The sequence below is a fragment of the Oncorhynchus kisutch genome, linkage group LG6, assembly GCF_002021735.2.
Source record: "Oncorhynchus kisutch isolate 150728-3 linkage group LG6, Okis_V2, whole genome shotgun sequence".
Lineage (NCBI taxonomy): Eukaryota > Metazoa > Chordata > Actinopteri > Salmoniformes > Salmonidae > Oncorhynchus > Oncorhynchus kisutch.
In genome coordinates, this window is record NC_034179.2 from 23,492,655 (window position 1) to 23,510,435 (window position 17,781).

The following is a 17,781-nucleotide window of genomic DNA, read 5'->3' on the forward strand; positions in this document are numbered from 1 at the left end:
TTAGCACCACACAACATGCCTTCAAAAAATATTGTTTGAATGAGGAACTCTATAATGACCAGAAGTGTTATTAATATTGAAGTAGATGTCAAGCCAAAGTTATGTCCACTAGTATAGGCTATTGTGTGTCTGAGTGATGAAGGAGCATTAGCACAGTGTCCAATATTGGTCTATAAAAGATTCAAAACAAATAGGCCTAAACAAGTCAACAAGTGAAAGTATAGTATTGCAATTATTCTGCATACCCTCATATCTTAAAAAGCTGCAATTTGTGATAATCAGCACCTCAAAGCCACCACTTTACGGCTCCTGTACACTAGCACACCGTAAATTGTTGCGTGCCGCTTCGACCGCTCAGAATGGCTCGCTTGTGGCCGTGTTGGCAGAATATGGCAGCATATAGTTAGCAGCAGTTGGTTGTGCATCAAGAATAAAGCATAGCGCATTTGTATGAAGGTCTGGTTATTAAATGAATAGGTTCTCCACATGGCTTGGAGAACCTATTCATGTAAGTAAATACTTTTCGAAAATGTTTAAAAAACAACAATGTATTATTAGCCTACTAGCTACAGTGCAGGCTAACTAAAATGAGCTGCTAATATAGCTAGCTAGTTATATAGACAACTTCACATACTGTATAGCTGAATTAAATATCACAAGCTACCTAACTTCATATTAGCTAGCTATCTTGATGTATTTATCATTCTAAAAAATAAACTCCAAATGCATTTGTTGGTAGGTAGCTAACAGCCATGGAGGAGGGTGAAAGGATAGCCGCTCCAACTGTAAAAGAAGGGAGAGAGTAGGATATGCTGGATAAGGCAGATACTGTTGTACCACTTGCAGTTCCAAACTGCAAGTGGTATGTATGTATTAATTTGTGATGCTATCCTTGATATGATCCTGCTCTCTTCACATGCACGTATGTGCACATGCATCTATCTATCAAATGTTATCATGATTTGTTATAAGAGATATTATACTTTAGTAGTCCACAATGACCTGGTGATGTAAAAGTCTAATAATGACATTATCTTCCATATTCCTACAGACTGTAGATTCCTTAAAAACGATTGCCTAAAGTTACAGTTTAGGGCACTGCACAGTTGGGTGACCAGGGCCATCTTGGACTGCCTCGTGGGGGAAATCAGGCATGTGTGAAGGCAACCTGTGTCCTGCATAACACATGAGGACCAGGAGGGGATCTGCAGCTTGCCGCCATGTGCGAGAGGAGAGGTCTGCTGCTCTGCGTGCGTGATGTTCCAAGGATGGGGTCTAACAATGAGGCAATCCGCACGGGAGGCAATCCTTGTGCAGGAGATATTCACCTGCTACTTTTTCAAATAGGGTGCTGTTCCCTGGCAACACCATAGACTACACTATGCACAACCAACAAACAAAGGCTCTTTTAAGAGCCATCCATATTGCAATAAGAGTATTCTTTCATTTACTTAGCTATGTCAACTGCAGTTATTCAATTCCCAGTTTATCTCCCATTGATTTCTACTTCTCAGGTGAGGGTGCTGTTTAGGTAAGGGTGATGTCTGTACAAAAACAAAACAGTCTATTTTAAGAGTCACCCATATTGAAAAGATTTAGAACAATTAGACACCCTATAACCCACACCTATGCATTCATGTATCAATCTGATGAATTGTGTTGTGCAATAAGCAGGCTCAGTTGTATAACTGTGGCTCCTTCCACCTTCAAATAATAGTTCAGAGGACTAACCATGGAGAATAGTTAGACACTTCATTATTTCTATTTATATAACTATGCCATATTGTTTGCCTCGCATGTCTGTGCATGTTTTTCAGTATAATGTACCCTGCAGCCACTGATTGTGGACACCAGGTGAGGTCCCACACACACACATTCCTGTTGAACAGTCTCTGTAACTACCTTGTTTTCTCAATAACAGTCTCTCTCCTTCACTTCATCCCTCTCCTCCTTCTCCCTAAATCCTCTAGGTTATATCAGCTGTGTCGGTGAACCCCTCCTGCATCTGAACTGCATGACACATAGAGGGCACAGCATGATCAGAGGTGAGAGGTCACTTGGTCAGGTCAACAGGAAGTATTATTAAAGCGATGCTTTACATTGAAATACAGACAGCGATGTAGTATTCCCAGAGTTAATGATCCAAGGTCAGTTTTGTGATGATTGATGATTTTTTTTATTCTATCTCTCGTCTGCAGATATGTTTTGATGTGAGAGAGGATGCCAACCCCCAGTCTCGTCATCGCCACCTCACCCGATCTTAAAATAACCTTCAGGCCAACTGGGGGCCCAAGGCTGGCTAGGAGACACCACTAGAGACACTGTTATGTAATTGTGATGACCTGAGAGAATTGTAGCACTGAATTGTAGCACTGTAATTAATTAATCATATGCTGTCTTCCCTGCTCCTCTGTTCTTACCTCTTTCTCTTTCTGTCTTTGACACTCTTTCTCGCACCTCTCTCCCCAGTTTTACAGCACTCTAGCCGAAGCTTGACATTGCACATGGTGATCTTAGGCTTGTGTGCGGCTGCTCGGCCATGGAAATCCATTTAATAAAGCACCCATTGAACAGGTCTTGTGCTGATGTTACTTCCAGAGGCAGTTTGGAACTCGGTAGTGAGTGTTGCAACTGAGGACAGACTATTTTTTTTACACGCTACGCGGTTCAGCGGTCTAATTCTGTGAGCAAGTGTGGTCTACCAACCGCCGTTGTTGCTCCTAGAAGTTTCCACTTCACAATAACAGCACTTACAGTTGACTGGGATAGCTCTAGCAGGGCAGAAATTTGACGAACTGACTTGCTGGAAAGGTGGATCTAATGACAGAGCCACGTTTAAAGTTACTGAGCTCTTCAGTATGGGCCATTCTACTGCCAATGTTATCCTATCCTATGGAGATTGCATGGTTGTGTGATCGATTTTATACACTTTTCAGCAATGGTTGTGGCTGAAATAGCCGAATCTACTCATTTGGCCATGTATTGTGGATGGGGGCCCATTTTCTTCAAAGCAATGCTCCCATGACTTGTTCAAAGGCAAAACAATATTCAGAAAAATAAATCAAAACATGGCCATATAATAAAATAAAGATCTGAGATCGAAGGTCTGGGATTGAGTTCCTCATTAAGCCCCCCAATCTAAAATAATTGGACGTAGGATTATATTTCCTATTTATTTTATTTTCAGAACCCTTGCAGAATAAATTCCTCACCTTTTCTGGCCGTGATGGTTTCATATTCCCGTAGTAACCGTACAACAAATTAGCATGCGTCTCTCATTTAATTGAGCCTATGTAAATAGATAACTAGAAATATATAGCCTTTCTGTATGTGATCGCATAGTCAATGCGGTTTAGCCAACAGACTAATTTAACAGGTGAACATCAAGGCAGTTGATCTTTTACTTTGAAGTATGTCTGCTATTACTGCATACCCAGCCGTCACCATGTCTTGAGACATTTTGAGAAATGTCTTGAGACATAAAAATGAAGACATCTATAGACACATCTTGGAAATACCAATGTCTTGAGACATTAAGGCATCTTGAGACATTTTATAATTAGTTGTTTTCATGTTTTACTAGTAATGAATACTAATCATTCACTCTCTCATGCACATTCATAGCAAAAATTGTGCTGCTTCCCCAATCACAGTAGTCAAGATTTATCCACCTAATTATCTTGTCTGGATAATAGATAATCTTTGGTATGGCCTCTATGGCGTGCACCAAGTTTATAAATCCATTTTTTTAAAGATGTAGCTCACTTATTGTTTTTAGAAATGGAGCATGCAGATATTTATTGTAAGATTTAGGCTACGGTTTTAAATGATGCACCAGAAATGTGATTATAAATCTTGATGTCGATATCAAGCCACAGTTATTTCCTCTGTCTGTATGACAATGACGGATATTCTAAAAGGAACAGCGACTATCATATGTTTTTCAACTAGACAATGACCCAACACACCTCCAGGCTCTGTAAGGGCTATTTGACCAAGAAGGAGAGTGATGGAGTGCTGCATCAGATGACCTGTCCTCCATAATCACCTGACCTCACCCCAATTGAGATGGTTTGCGATGAGTTGGACCGCAGAGTGAAGGAAAAGCAGCCAACAAGTGCACAGCATATGTGGGAACTCCTTCAAGACTGTTAGAAAAGCATTCCATGTGAAGCTGGTTGAGAGAATGCCTACAGTGGGGTGAAGCTGTCATCAAGGTAAAGGGTGGCTAGTTTGAAGAACCTCAAATATAAAATATATCTGGATTTGTTTAACACTTTTCTTGGTTACTACGTGATTTCATGTGTTATTTCATAGTTTTGATGACTTCACTATTATTCTACAATGTAGAAAATAGTAAAAAATAAAGAAAATCCTTGAATGAGTAGGTGTGTCCAAACTTTGACTGGTACTATATATGTATATATATATACAGTGCCTTGCGAAAGTATTCGGCCCCCTTGAACTTTGCGACCTTTTGCCACATTTCAGGCTTCAAACATAAAGATATGAAACTGTATTTTTTTGTGAAGAATCAACAACAAGTGGGACACAATCATGAAGTGGAACGACATTTATTGGATATTTCAAACTTTTTTAACAAATCAAAAACTGAAAAATTGGGTGTGCAAAATTATTCAGCCCCTTTACTTTCAGTGCAGCAAACTCTCTCCAGAAGTTCAGTGAGGATCTCTGAATGATCCAATGTTGACTAAATGACTAATGATGATAAATACAATCCCCCTGTGTGTAATCAAGTCTCCGTATAAATGCACCTGCACTGTGATAGTCTCAGAGGTCCGTTAAAAGCGCAGAGAGCATCATGAAGAACAAGGAACACACCAGGCAGGTCCGAGATACTGTTGTGAAGAAGTTTAAAGCTGAATTTGGATACAAAAAGATTTCCCAAGCTTTAAACATCCCAAGGAGCACTGTGCAAGCGATAATATTGAAATAGAAGGAGTATCAGACCACTGCAAATCTACCAAGACCTGGCCGTCCCTCTAAACTTTCAGCTCATACAAGGAGAAGACTGATAAGAGATGCAGCCAAGAGGCCCATGATCACTCTGGATGAACTGCAGAGATCTACAGCTGAGGTGGGAGACTCTGTCCATAGGACAACAATCAGTTGTATATTGCACAAATCTGGCCTTTATGGAAGAGTGGCAAGAAGAAAGCCATTTCTTAAAGATATCCATAAAAAGTGTCATTTAAAGTTTGCCACATGCCACCTGGGAGACACACCAAACATGTGGAAGAAGGTGCTCTGGTCAGATGAAACCAAAATTGAACTTTTTGGCAACAATGCAAAACGTTATGTTTGGCGTAAAAGCAACACAGCTCATCACCCTGAACATACCATCCCCACTGTCAAACATGGTGGTGGCAGCATCATGGTTTGGGCCTGCTTTTCTTCAGCAGAGACAGGGAAGATAGTTAAAATTGATGGGAAGATGGATGGAGCCAAATACAGGACCATTCTGGAAGAAAACCCTATGGAGTCTGCAAAAGACCTGAGACTGGGACGGAGATTTGTCTTCCAACAAGACAATGATCCAAAACATAAAGCAAAATCTACAATGGAATGGTTCAAAAATAAACATATCCAGGTGTTAGAATGGCCCAGTCAAAGTCCAGACCTGAATCCAATCGAGAATCTGTGGAAAGAACTGAAAACTGCTGTTCACAAATGCTCTCCATCCAACCTCACTGAGCTCGAGCTGTTTTGCAAGGAGGAATGGGAAAAAAAATTCTGTCTCTCGATTTGCAAAACTGATAGAGACATACCCCAAGCGACTTTCAGCTGTAATCGCAGCAAAAGGTGGCGCTACAAAGTATTAACTTAAGGGGGCTGAATAATTTTACACGCCCAATTTTTCAGTTTTTGATTTGTTAAAAAAGTTTGAAATATCCAATAAATGTCGTTCCACTTCATGATTGTGTCCCACTTGTTGTTGATTCTTCACAAAAAAATACAGTTTTATATCTTTATGTTTGAAGCCTGAAATGTGGCAAAAGGTCGCAAAGTTCAAGGGGGCCGAATACTTTCGGAAGGCACTGTATATATATATATATATATATATATATATATACACATATATATGTATATGTATATATATATATATATATATATATGTATATATATATATATGTGTGTATATATAACAACACATGATTCAATATGTGCAGAAAGTTTGAGGTGAAATAAATGCTATCCAGCTAGTTAACATAAGCCAATGTCTGCTAGCATAGCTAGCTAACCCCCAGTTAGCAGGGTTAGGGGTCAGATTTAGAGTAGGGGCCAGGCTTAGGGTCAAAATAGGGGTTAGAGTTAGGTTAGGGTCAGAATAGGGGTTGGGGTTAGGTTAACGTCAGAATAGGAGTCAGGGTTAGGGCTAGATTAGGGGTCAATTCTCCACCGTTCCTAAAATACTTTTCATTTTTTTCTTTTCAGGTGAGATTTTACAAGAAAATATATGATTGTGGTGTTTATGACGAAGAGGCTCTTTGTTGTGCCCTGAATGCTATTGAAATGGGGAGGGAATTAAAGCAGCTGCCTGTGCTTTTACTGTGCCACCCAAAACCCTGAGGCACCACCGTGACAAGCAAGTCAAAACCCCAGGCTACAGCCATTTGGGTGGGTTACCGGTCTTCACTGGCCTGGTATGGTTCTCAATCAGAGGCAGCTGTCAATCGTTGTCCCTGATTGAGAACCATACTTAGGTAGCCTGTTTTCACCCTTGAGTTGTGGGTGATTATTTTCTGTTCTGTGTTTTGTGTACTCACTATACAGGACTGTTTAGTTTAGTTCATTGTCGCTTTATTGTTTTCTGTTGAGTGTTCATTTATTCTATTAAATCAATATGGACACTTACCACGCAGCGCATTGGTCCTCACCTTCTTCCATCACAGACGAGCGTTACAGAATCACCCACCACAACCGGACAGCGTAGTACCCAGGAGCAGCAGGTTCAAGACTCCTGGACTTGGGAGGAGATCTTGGATGGCAAGGGACCCTGGGTACAGCCGGGAGAATATCGCCGCCCCAAGGCAGTGCTGGAGGCAGCGAAAGCCGAGAGGCTAGCACGGCAGCGCAGCTGGGACGAGAGTCAGCCCCAAAACATTATTGGGGGGGGGGGCACATGGGGAGTGTGGTTAAGTCAGGTAGGAGACCTGAGCAAACACCCAGTGCTTACCGTGGAGAGAGGTGGACCGGGCAGGCACCGTGTTATGCCGTGAGGCGCACGGTGTCCCCGGTGCGTTACATAGCAGCGCCTCGTATCGGCCGGGCTAGAGTGGGCATTGAGCAAGGTGCCATGAAGCCGGCTCAGCGCATCTGGTCTCCAGTGCGTCTCCACGGGCCGGGGTATATGGCACCAGCCCTACGCATGATGCCCCCGGTTCGCCAGCACAGCCCAGTGCGGTCCATTCCACCTCGCCACACTGGCCTAGCTACGGGGAGTTTTTTATTTTATTTGTATTTATTTTGTTACCTTTATTTAACTAGGCAAGTCAGTTAAGAACAAATTCTTATTTTCAATGATGGCCTAGGAACAGTGGGTTAACTGCCTGTTCAGGGGCAGAACGACAGATTTGTACTTTGTGAGCTCGGGGTTTGAACTTGCAACCTTCCGGTTACTAGTCCAACGCTCTAACCACTAGGCTACCCTGCCAGCCAAATAGGGTTGTGCAGGCTAGGTGCTCGTGAACCTCCAGTGCGCCTCCACGGTTCGGTCTATCCGGTGCATCCTCCATGCACCAGCCCTCCGGTGGCAGCCCCCCACACCAGGCTGTCTCTCCGTCTCCTCCCTACAGGTGCTCCCGTCTGTCCTGAGCTGCCAGAGTCGCCCATCTGTCCTGAGCTGCCAGAGTCGCCCGTCTGTCCTGAGCTGCCAGAGTCGCCCATCTGTCCTGAGCAGCCAGAGTCGCCCGTCTGTACTGAGCTGCCAGAGCCGCCCGTCAGTCAGGAGCTGCCAGAGCCGCCCGTCAGTCAGGAATTGCCAGAGCCGCCCGTCAGTCAGGAGCTGCCAGAGCCGCCCGTCAGTCAGGAGCTGCCAGAGCCCCCGGTCAGTCAGGAGCTACCAGAGCCGCCGGTCATTCAGGATAGGAGACCTGATCTGTTGAGTGTTCATTTATTAGATGAAATCAATATGGACACTTACCACGCAGCGCATTGGTCCTCACCTTCTTCCATCACAGACGAGCGTTACACCATCCTGCAAAGATGATTACAAGAACACAGCGCAGAATGCTCAATGAGGCTAAGACGAATCGTAGAATGTCAGCTAAAGACTTACGGAAATCTCTGGAACATCTCTGTTGACAAGTCTACAATAAATAAAACACTGAACAAGAATGGTGTTCATGGGAGGAGACCATGGAAGAAGCCACTGGTGTCCAAAAAAAACATTGCTGCGCGTCTGAAGTCCCCAAAACTTCAGACTAAATTTGTGTTGTTTGGAAGGAACACACAACACTATGTGTGGAGAAAAAAAGCCTCATCCCAACTGTAAAGTATGGTTGAGGGAGCATCATGGTTTGTGGCTGCTTTACTGCCTCAGGGCCTGGACAGCTTGCTTTCATTGACGGAAATGAATTCCCAAGTTTATCAAGACATTTTGCAGGAGAATGTAAGGTTATCTGTCTGCCAATTGAAGCTCAACAAAAGTTAGGTGATGCAACAGGACAACAACTCTAAAATACAGAAGTCAATCAACAACAGAATGGCTTGAACAGAAGAAAATACTCTTTCTGGAATGGCCCAGTCAGTCCTGACCTCAACCCAATCGAGATGCTGTGGCATGACCTCAAGAGAGACATCCCAAGAATTTTGTGGAACTGAAACAGTTTTGTAAAGAGAAATGGTCAAAAATTCCTCATGACTGTTGTGCAGGTCTGATCTGCAACTAAAGAAAATGTTTGGTTGAGGTTATTGCTGCCAAAGGAGGGTCAACCTGTTATTAGGGGCAGCAGGGAGCCTAGTGGTTAGAGCGTTGGACTAATAATGGAAAGGTTGCATGAACGAATCCCCGAGCTGACAAGGTAAAAAATCTGTTGTTCTGCCCCTGAACAAGGCAGTTAATCCACTGTTCCTAGGCCGTCATTGAAAATAAGAATTTGTTCTTAACTGACTTGCCAAGTTAAATAAAGGCTAAATTAAATCGTAGGGTTCACATATTTTTTCAAACCTGCACTGTGAACACGGTGTGTTCAATAAAGACATAAAAAATTGTAATGGTTTGTGTGTTATTAGTTTAAGCAGACTGTGTTTGTCTTTTGTTGTGACTTGGATAAAGATCAGAAAAAGTGTATGACTGTCACGTCCTGACCATAGAGAGTCCTTATTTTCTATGGTGGAGTAGGTCAGGGCGTGACTGGGGGGGGTTAGTCTAGTTTATTATTTCTATGTGGGTGTTCTAGTTTTCATGTTTCAATGTTGGTGATTTGTATGATTCCCAATTAGAGGCAGCTGGTAATCGTTGTCTCTAATTGGGGATCATATTTAAGGAGTGTCTGTTCCCACCTGGGTGTGTGGGATATTGTATTTTGAGTAAGTGTATGTAGCACCTCTGTAGTCATGGTTCGTTGTTCCTTTATTGTTTTTGTTAAGTTTCACTATTAATAAATTATGTGGAACTCAACATTTGCTTCTACAAACGATTGTGACAATGACCAATTTATGCAGAAATCCAGGTAATTGTAAACGGTTCAAATACGTTTTCTTCCCACTGTATAAATGTGGTGCCACAGAAAAAGGTTATTCAGGTTCAAAAACCACAACAAACACCCTAAAAGAAGGGGATGCAGAATGCTTGTTCTGTAACGATCTCTTCTCTGTTACCTGTGGGGATTGGATACGGAGCGAGCAGTGTCACAGGGGGGCTCATGAGCCATGCTCAAATGTAACTGGGATGGGATTATTTTGCTGTGTGTGTGTGTGTGTGTGTGTGTGTGTGTGAACCATTTGCTCTTGAATTTTATTTAAATGACTTATGGGATTTAAAATCTTGCCTATTCAAATGATAATGAGTTTAGTTTAACTGTACATAAGAGTGCAAGGAAAAGTTCAAAGAAAAAATATAGGGACACTTCCTGGGAGGTGGGCATCTTACACAGGTAGCAGGGAAAAATGCCCCCTTCCTAAAAAAAAAAGGTTTTAATTAAATAACCAAGTATCTGTCAAATGTAGCCCTTTTTTTCCTTTTTAGTTTGTTACCCTAAACATGGCCATCATCCACCTACATTTATTTTCTCCAAACGTATCTTTTTTTTGTGTCAGCAATTACACGTTGATCCTGGAGAGGGGGTTACTGTACCTTTTCAATGTCTATTTATGTATTCATAAAATGTGTGCATGTTGAAGATAGCATGCAAAGCTCACAGGTCCGTGGACATCTTCACAATTGCTATAATAATCTGCGCAGAATCTCAAACATTGATCAATTGCACTATGTACTTTTAATGTAATTTCAACTGCAATCCAGGTCATGTGGTTGTGCTATTAGATGAAGCACAGTGATAGCATATTAAGTTGTTGTATAAATACAAAATATCAGATATTGTATTACCATTTGGACATTGTTTTGCTTTTAAATGGTTGAAAGTGCAATGATAACACACTTAAATGACTACTACACCAAAAATAAAAACGTTTTTCAATTGGAATTTGGATGTACTTTATTGTGCTTTTTATCGCATTGAGAAACATTTCAACCAAATATGATCCAAATTGGCAACACTTTATTTTAAGGGTCCGTCGTAAAAACCACTTATAAGGCATTAATAAATTGAGTTCACCATTTACTAATCATTACTCCCACATTTAAAAAAAAAACATTTACTTACCATTAGTAAAGTCAAAAATATAGACATGCCATTGGTAGACATTCCTTCTGTACCTGGTAAAAAAACAAGCACACAACAAAGGCTGTTTAAGTAACTTTATATACATGTGTGAATAACTAGCTTACTAGCATTTACAAATGTGGGAGAAATTATTAATAAATTGTGAGCAAGCTGTTTGTAAATGCCTTATAATTGCGTTATAAATGGTTTATTACGGACCCTTAAAATAAAGTGTTACCCCCAAATTTCCACATTGAAATTATGTGGTGTGCCCAGTGGGATGTCTCTGTGAATCCCAGGGCAACAGATAATAGAATTACTAACTTTTGATGCAATAATCATAGATGTTATTGTTATACAGCAATTGTCTATGAGTAAATTCAGCACCATATCGCATGGGCAGCGCCACACTGCAGGTCTACGTCCCAGACTGAATCATAAGGCTATGTGTGTCCAGTATACCCGACCTAACCCACTGATCAAAATAAATCAGCATACATCTCTGATTGTATACATGATAGAAATGTTTATGAAGCCAAACAGGTCAAACATAAAGGTACAAAGTAAAACAATGTGATATATAGTGCCTTCAAAATAGTATTCAGATCCCTTGACTTTTTCCACATTTTGATGCATTACAGCCTTGTTCTATAATTGATTAAATTGCAAAAATTCCTCAGCAATCTACACACAATAGGTTTTGATAAATGTTTTAAGTAATTTATTTAAAAAAATAAAAGTATTTAAGTAAGTATTCAGACCCTTTGCTATGGACTCGAAATTGAGCTCAGGTGCATCCTGTTTCCATTGATCATCCGTGAGATGTTTCTACAACTTGATTGGAGTCCACCTGTGCACACCCCTGTCCATATAAGGTCCCACAGTTGACAGTGCACGTCAGAGCAAAAACCAAGCCATTAGGTGAAAGGAATTGTCCGTAGAGCTCCGAGACAGGATTATGTCAAGGCACAGATCTGGGGAAGGGTACCAAAATATTTCTGCAGCATTTACGTTCCCCAAGAACACAGTGGCCTCCATCATTCTTAAATGGAAGAAGTTTGGAACCACAAAGACTCTTAATTGAGCTGGCCGCCCGGACAAACTGAGCAACTTGGGGAGAAGGGCCTTGATCAGGGAGGTAACCAGGAACCCGATGGTCACTCTGAGAGAACTCTGGAATTCCTCTGTGGAGATGGGAGAACCTTCCAGAAAGACAACTATCTCTGCAGCACTCCACCAATCAGGTCTTTATAGTAGAAAGGCCAGACGGAAGCCACTACTCAATAAAATGCACATGACAGCCCACTTAGAGTTTGCCAAAAGGCACCTAAAGGACTCTCAGACCATGAGAAACAATATTCTCTGCTCTGATGAAACCGAGATTCAACTCTTTGGCCTGAATGACAAGCGTCACGTCTGAAGGAAACCTTGCACCACCCCTAAGGTGAAGCATGGTGGTGGCAGCATCATGCTTGGGGGTGTTTTTCAGTAGCAGGGACTGGAAGACTAGTCAGGATCGAGGCAAAGATGATCGGAGAAAAGTACAGAGATCCTCGATGAAAACCTGCTCCAGAGCGAACGTTCACCTTCCAACAGGACAATGACCCTAACCATACAGCCAAGACAATGCAGGAGTGCCTCCGGGACAAGTCTCTGAATGTCCTTGAGTGGCCCAGCCAGAGCCCGGACTTGAACCCGATCAAACATCTCTGGAGTGACCTGAAAATAGTTGTGCAGCAACGCTCCCCATCCAACCTGACAGAGCATGAGAGGATTAGCAGAGAAGAATGGGAGAAAATCCCCAAATACAATCTTGTAGCATCATACCCAAGAAGACTCGAGGAGGTAATTGCTTCCAAATGTGCTTCAACAAAGTACTGAGTAAAGGGTCTGAATACTTATGTAAATGTGATATTTCAGTTTTGTTTTTTTAATACATTGAAAATATTTCTACAAACCTCTTTTCGCCTTGTCATTACATTACATTATTGTGTGTAGATTGATGAGAAAAAAATGTTTTAAATACATTTTAGAATAAGGCTGTAATGTAAAATAAATGTGGAAGGCACTGTGCATGCCTGTAAATTATTGCCTCACAGAATGCAATGCATAATCTGCAGATGGTATATCCTCAGATCATTTTCACCATAAGTGGCTATAATTGCCATTATATCTGTACAATCATCATCATCATCACCCTCATCCTAAACTAGGATTGCACATGATATGAATTAAAAGGGATAGCATTATGACACAGACACTGCTGTATTGAGACAAAATACCATGGTGTAATGTTGTAAATTATACGTGCGAAGGAGCATGGATACAAACAGACACAGAGGGTTATAATTTATGGGTTGTTGATATTAATAGTTAGTGAGCATCCACAAGAAATTACCTTGAATTGTATGCACAGTCTGTCCCACTATATTCATTTAGAAAAGTCACTGTTGATCAGATTGTCCTCTCTCTGCTCAAGCTTGGGTCATAGCTAGAGACGGACCTCTTCTTCTTTCCAAATGTAGAAAATTAGTTCAGTTCTCCTCTGGGCACAGGCTTCAGTGTACAGTAGCCAGACAGCATGCCAGGGATGTAGACATTGTGCTGGTAGTCAGGTGGTCGCTATGCAGATAGGAGCTGGGTGTACCTTAGAGTCCAGGTACGGTTTGGAACACCTCCTACACTCCCAACTTCTCCTTCCTGGGTGGACATGTCTGCTATGTCTGCTAACAAAACAAAGCACATAATAAAGTGTTGGTTAGTGTTGTGATTTCTGCAATAGCAACATGCCCTACATTGTGAATTTCAGAGATTTTTCATAAATGTCCAGTCAATGTTCGCTTGCTTGAGGAAAATTTTCAACAGTAAGGTTAGCAATACAGCAGAAATGATAGACCACATTAATTACAAATAATTGCCAGAAAATAAATTTGATTCTGTGAGAAACATTACATTATTTAATATGCAGGGGATAGTTTAAATTGCTATTTGGAAGAAAGAAATAGACACTAGTACTACAATGAATAGGAAAACGGGCAGTACAGTTGTTTCATTCTTGCATTATTAATGCAATACACTACAGTTCATTAATATACCCATGTATGCAGCTATTGCCCCCCTGCGGCACAATGTGGCATCCCTAGGAAGAGGCAGATTATCTAAAGTTGCAAGTGAGCCACCATCCCGTCAGTAATTGCAAATATATGTATGCAAATCAGCATTTTGTTTTTATGATGTAGTACTTGAATTACTTTTATTTAGTTATATTCGGATGCATTCATTATTTTATCTTTAATGTATGAGTTCCACACGTCTTGCACTACTAACTCGAAAGGCCTTGAAACGTCAGTTTATTCTTTAGCAAACAAATTCATATTGTTGGATTGTTGAGGTAATTAGCAAAACTATACAATACTTTGTTTTGCTTATTACACGGATTACTTCACATGACCTCTCTCTTTATATAAGTCCATAAAATATACAATTATATTATATTCAAATTATTAGTGGATAGGCTATCTAGGTCTAGGCCCATGATTAAACTCGAGTCTCACTCGCTCCTGATGCTTGCTCACTCGCTCCTGATAGTCGGCTATTTTCTTCTCCCTCCACTTCAATATAGAATCTTCACGCACAATTCTAATAGTATGACTGAAAATATTTGTTCAGTCTCTAAGATAACTTTATAAGTTAATCATAGCTACAGCGTTTCTGACTCATACATCATTGTTTTCCAGTCGTTTTCTCTATCTTTGCAATGCTTCTTATTTGTTGAAAAATCATGACAATCACCGAAACAGGATACAAATAAAATGATGCATTACAATTTTAAAATGTGTCTGTCTGATGTGATTAAGTTTGAAACAGTATACATCGTTCGGAGTAATTGCTCCGTTGTTCACTATCAGGTTGCAGAGGTCCTGTGCGTTCCAACTCGATGTCGTCTGTGCCCTTGGTGTTATCCTTCTGTGGAGTTGCAGTTATCGGGATGCATGGCTTTAGGAACATGAAATCGCTCTTTGATTCCTGGGTCAGACACATCTTGAAGTAATGTGCCTGTGAAAAGGGGGCCGTTGCATTTTTGCCTCGTCGCAGTTCGTGGATCCTTTGGTGCCTGTGGTTTTCTGCACATTCAGGTTGGACTTCTTGATCACATCAGCGGTAGACTCCTCAGATCGGAACACGCAGCATCCACTAAGAGAAAATGAAATCCTCGAATGGAAGGTATGTCCCTGTATGCCCTTATCCGGGCCAAAACGATAATAGCCATCAGAAACGTGAACGAGATAGCGCACAGAGACACCACTAAGCACCGCGTATTTTGGTCCAAAATAAAGACATTCACAATAATGCTCAGGGGAGGGAAACCGGAATCTTGTGCTTGGACTCAAATTTGAACGTTTCTTTGCTGATCATTGTCAAAAGAACGCTGGGCGTACATATTTCCATTTTCTGAGTTTATGAAGACGTAGGTGGACACCTTCCAGAATAGTGTAAGAAAGATAGGCATTTTGGTCCGAATCTGGATCCAGGGCAGTAACCGAACAAATTGAGGTTCCTGGTGTGTTATTCTCTCTCAAATATACGGTGTATGATGGCTGCTTGAATCGGGGTGCGTTGTCATTCATGTCTGACACTTGCACTAAAATAGTTGTCATTGTGAACAAGGGAGACGCGCCCATTTCCCGTGCTGTGAGAGTGATGTTGTAGTCAGAAATGGCCTCTCGGTCCAAAAAAATCACAAGTTACCAAAGTGTAATAATTCTAAAAAGAGGAGTGGAGCTGGGACATGATCTGGAATTTCACAGTCAACGTTCCCATTTTCACCTGAGTCCATGTCCATGACGCTAATGACAGCTATCACAGTCCCGGGTGGTGGTCCGTCCTCTTGGACAGGTGTGGACACTGATGTCAAAATCATCTCCGGGAGGTTGTCATTCACATCTATGATATCACCAGAACCGTACAGTGCACGGCCACTGCCGAGGAGTCCATATGTCCCTGGTTTGCACATCTATTTCTTGCATCCTGTCTTTTTCGTAATCTACGACCCATTTCACTCTGATCTCTCCAGTGCGCGAATCCATGCTGAAAATCTCGCGCACCTCAATGGGTGCATGCCCGCTGAAAGCGTATGGGATTTCTGCATTTGGACCCTCGTCCAAATCCGATGCGTTTAGTTGAATCACAACAGTGTCCTTCGGTGCGTTTTCCACAAGCTTCACTCTGTAGAAAGACTGGTCGAACACAGGCGCGTTGTCATTTGCATCTATAACTTTTATATTGATCTGCGCTGTCCTGGACCTCTCTGGCGAGCCTCCATTCACAGCCGTCAGCACAATTTGGTGCGTATTCTACTGCTCTGTGTCCAACGGGCTCTCCAGGACCAACTCCATGACGCTAATGACAGCTATCACAGTCCCGGGTGGTGGTCCGTCCTCTTGGACAGGTGTGGACACTGATGTCAAAATCATCTCCGGGAGGTTGTCATTCACATCTATGATATCACCAGAACCGTACAGTGCACGGCCACTGCCGAGGAGTCCATATGTCCCTGGTTTGCACATCTATTTCTTGCATCCTGTCTTTTTCGTAATCTACGACCCATTTCACTCTGATCTCTCCAGTGCGCGAATCCATGCTGAAAATCTCGCGCACCTCAATGGGTGCATGCCCGCTGAAAGCGTATGGGATTTCTGCATTTGGACCCTCGTCCAAATCCGATGCGTTTAGTTGAATCACAACAGTGTCCTTCGGTGCGTTTTCCACAAGCTTCACTCTGTAGAAAGACTGGTCGAACACAGGCGCGTTGTCATTTGCATCTATAACTTTTATATTGATCTGCGCTGTCCTGGACCTCTCTGGCGAGCCTCCATTCACAGCCGTCAGCACAATTTGGTGCGTATTCTACTGCTCTGTGTCCAACGGGCTCTCCAGGACCAACTCCGCAAACGTACTGCTAACGCTAGGCGTCCAGGACGAAATGGCCGTTCACACTCAGCAGATAGGAGCGGAAAGAGTCTCTGCCAACGTCCAAGTCCTGCGAACTCTCCAGCAGGTGAAACGGGACACGGTTATGGGGTCAATTTCACGACCTACGTATTGAATTCAAAATAAAATAAATCGTGAACATGAAAAATAAAGTTTAGAATGTAAACATTATATTTCCGAGGACGGGTGAAATAATGGATGTTGAAATCAAAAACCAAACAATTGAAAGCAAAAAGTATAGAATTGTAAACAAAAATAAGACATCAAAAGCAACCCAAAAACTTGTAGGCAAATCATTTTAAAGCGAGAACAAAACTCTATGACAAATGATAAAAACATATATTTGAAAACGAATGCATTTTTTTTTTCGGTTAAACTTTCCCAGCAACCAATCCTATTGAATACATTTTGCCTACGCTCTTGCCTGCATGTATAAATTAGAATTTGTTCTTAACTGACATGCCTCGTTAAATAAAGGTTAAATAAAACATTTAATAAATGTACAACCTTTTGGTTACGCTACTCGTATATTTGCTTTCGATGTCTGTTTCTTTGCTTTCACTGCCATTCTTTTCGATTGCGAGTTGTTGGCATTTTTTTCCGTGAAGGGCGGAGTTTAGAAGGAGGCCTAGACAATGAGTCTCCATTGGTCCGCTAGTTTTGGAGTGACGGTTTGTCTATTTTATTTTGAATTCAATACAAATTGACCCATGCACCTCCACCTCGGTTATATCTTGATTAAACTCGCTGCACGGAAAACTGGTAGAGTTATCGTTTACATCTAAAATATCCACCTCAACCCTTAATATTTCCAAAGGGTTTTCGATTACCATGGCAAATGGAAAGAGCAAGAGAGACTGTTCACATAGCTCCTCTCCATCAATTATTTCGTTTACAAATAAAATACAATTTTCTAAATTCGTCTCAAAGTATTTTTATTTTT

At 41.6% G+C, this 17,781-nt stretch overlaps 1 long non-coding RNA gene across 1 annotated transcript; it reads right to left on the reverse strand.

Moving 5' to 3' along the window:
* Window positions 1-10,694: 10,694 nt before the first annotated feature.
* Window positions 10,695-17,467, reverse strand: LOC116374367 (uncharacterized). Its single transcript, XR_004210225.1, has 3 exons — window positions 17,346-17,467; window positions 13,246-13,573; window positions 10,695-10,900 (listed from the first exon to the last, which is right to left on the reverse strand). It is a non-coding gene; the product is annotated as an uncharacterized LOC116374367 (long non-coding RNA).
* Between the last annotated feature and the right edge of the window lie 314 nt (window positions 17,468-17,781).